We start from the raw sequence: 3,397 nt of genomic DNA, 5'->3' as shown, positions 1-3,397 counted from the left end.
ATTGGTATAAGGAGAGCAGTAGAGATCCATATTCATATACCACCTGGTTTTTCACTATCCATAAGAATGAGCACTTTGGAAATAATTTTTACTTAAAATAGTGGCATGCTATACTACAATATGAAATGCTAAAAGATCTCTTTGGAAAGCATCAGTCTATTTAGTTCATATCTTTTCAAGTGAACCTTTCTTGCGGGGCCAGAATACATTTGTTTCTTTCTACACAACACTTCATCATTTCATCGCGTGGTGTTCTTATTGTGTCATTTACAATGAGTCGAAAATTGAATCGCCTTTACAATACTTTTTTTGACAGAATTCTGGTTTTCAACAGAGAATGGAAGCCCTAGAAAAATGAGCTATTACCACCGCAGCATAAATGGAGCTCTGGATATCAGATGGTCTAGACAATGGCAGGATACTTGTGGGGAACTAAGAATCAGGAAATTAGAGAGAAAGTGATAGAGAATTTTGGCATATACAAAGAAGAAAGTTAATCCTTGGGATAAATGTAAAAATTACTTAAATTTCCTTGTTTTAAAAAAACTAAGTTCATATTATATTTGCATTCTACCAAAATTTAAAAAAAAATTACTTCCAATGAAATTTATGAACTAACACTCTAATACAATGGCTGAATCAAAAGATACAGGTGGGGACAGTGGGGGAGATATTTGAATTCTGGAATAAAAAACTATAGAATATAATTGTCTGTGTAAAAAATTTCATATACATATTCTTTTAGCGATGTGATCACTTATTACTAAAAGAAAATGTATAAAGTAACATAACAAACATTTCATCTGTTTCTAGTTATATGTATCTATAAAGCTAGGATTTTAGCTGCCACTCTTGCCAAAATTGTTACACAGATATTTGAAGACAACTTAAAAAAAGTACATTCAAGTACCATTAGTAGAATAGTAAGAGGCAATGTTTGTAAAGTATCTGACATGGTCAAGTTAAATATATAGAATAATGAAGCAAGAGCCTTCCATAGATTATACATAGTAATAAATGATACATATAATAACAGTGTAGCTGAAGTTCAGAATAAACCAAGATAATTGTGGTTTGGAACCTCTCCATGAACTACACTGAAGTTCCCTGTTAAAAGTGTGATCATTAGAAAAGCCAATGATTGGAGAGAATATTATAAACATAGTAACTTTTTTTATTAGTCTTGGTACTTTAGAGAAACAAATCCACAGCAATTCATGTATAAGAGTTTTATGTAAAGGAAGTGTGCATCATGAAAACATCCCAACCCAATGCTGCCCAAGCCCATAAGTCCAACATTAACCCATTAACCCAACACCAGTCCACAAAGTTTTCCACCTCACAAAACAGAGGCAATGATGCTGACTGCAGGAGGAAAGCTGAGTCAGTGAACGAATAAGCATCTCAGCACTAGCATGCATCTCCACAAGGCTGCTCCAGCGCCCAGGGCTGCATCAGGATAGGTTCATGTGGCTTCTCCTTGGGGATGTCTTGTAGGAAGTCAATCTTTAAAGCTGAAGCAGGAAACTGCTAAGGCAGCTGCACCCTGGGTGCAATTTTGTTAGAACTTCCTCTTTGGTTCATCGAAATTTTCTTGACCCAGAACCTCAAATTGGAGGCACCATGTTTTCACTAGTGTAAACTAGTTATTTCCCACATTTAAATAGGTCTTTAATGCAAAGCATATCTTCTGAATTTCATTTTAAGTTCTGAATAGTTTCTCACTGTGACAGAACATGTAGGCTAATGTAGCACTGTATAAGAATAGTGCTATAACAATTATTATGTCAACAGTGTTGCCTTCATTTACACTATTTTGGAAAAAAATAAGAAAAAAAAGGAAATGTGGCAATGATTTAACAATATTCATTACATAAAATTGAGTTTGAATAGATTTTTTATTGTGAAAGGCAAAAATCATAACTCCTCTGTGAGAAAATGTCAGAGAAGAGCATGATATTCTTGGGCTAGAAATATATTTTTTTAAAAAGACCCTAAAGCATCAAATACATAGGGAAAGCTTGGTAAAATATATTAAATGAAGAGCTTTTGTTTATCAAAAGAAACATTGTAGTGTTGTCAAAATAATGGCCAGTGGCCATACATGGATATTTAAATTAAAGACATACTAAATTTAAATAACATTAAAAGTTCAATGTTTCTGTTGTATTGGGTTTTTAAAAAATGCTCAGTAGCTATAACAAATGACTATCTTATTGGATAGTACAGGTAGTATTTACATGGGTGTAGAATATTTTCTAGTTTGAGATAATGTTAGACATATAGTGGAAGGAAATATATGAAATATATAACTAGTACATGTCAAGAATCCAGAATACATAAAAATGTGTATGAGTTAACACATAAGATGTGACTGAATATGAAAATGAGCAGCAGATTTAGTTTCTAAGGCTGTGGCTTGCTTTGCTTGATGCGGAGGAGAGAAAGACAAAAAGAAAGAAGATGGGATTGCAGAGATCGACCATGGAAAACAATGACGGGCCTTGGAGCACATTGCATTTTAAGTGTGATGAAAAGCCACATTCAGAAAATTGTAAGTATAAATTTGCATGTCTTCATTTGCATTTTAAAGGGGCCATTCTTACTGTTGAAAGGAGAATGGCCTTCTGGTTAGAAAAGAGGAGGAGACTTTGAGATCAACAGGAATACTGGACCCATATGAGAGATGATGTAAGTGTGGACTAGGTGAGAGATGAAGTTGGAACTGGTCAGAATCAGAAAAAAAATTGAAAACAACGCTGATGCTATTTGTTTAAATAGATGAATTGATGTTTGGGGTTAACTAAAGTAGAAACTATAGAAGAATGAACAAATTTGAAAGTTATAATCTGAATTGTGCTTTGGGGTATCTAATCTTGGTTCAAATTATGAATATTTCTGTAAGACATTTGGATGTCTAAGCCTGATAATGAACAGAAAATCCATCACTAGTACACATATTTAGGAGCCATCTCATGTTTGCCGAATTATCAAATGTATAGTTATAACAGAGAGATTAAAGTCAGGATTCTGGGACAGATTAACAATACCAATCTACCAAGTGTCCAAGTGTTGGTTCTGAATCATGGCGACCTTATACCAGTGCTCTGTATAATGAAGGAGCACTCCTGGCATTCTCAGGTTCTGATCTTAATGGACCTAACCTATGACTTAGACAAGTAATAGTCTTGCCTTCCTAGTTGCCTACTATTGCTGTAACAGAAATGCCACAGATGAGTGGATTCAGGGAACAGATACTTTCTCACAATTTAGGTTGGGTAGAAGTCTGTATTTGAGGAATCAAGGAAATCTTGTTTAAGTGTCTGTAACCACTATGTTCCTTAATTTCTTGAAACTCTCCTTGTGGCACCAATCCCCCCACCCTTCATCCCAACCC

Source organism: Echinops telfairi, unplaced genomic scaffold, assembly GCF_000313985.2.
Source record: "Echinops telfairi isolate 266 unplaced genomic scaffold, ASM31398v2 ScPeMD7_443;HRSCAF=831, whole genome shotgun sequence".
Lineage (NCBI taxonomy): Eukaryota > Metazoa > Chordata > Mammalia > Afrosoricida > Tenrecidae > Echinops > Echinops telfairi.
This window is presented reverse-complemented; position numbering follows the sequence as displayed.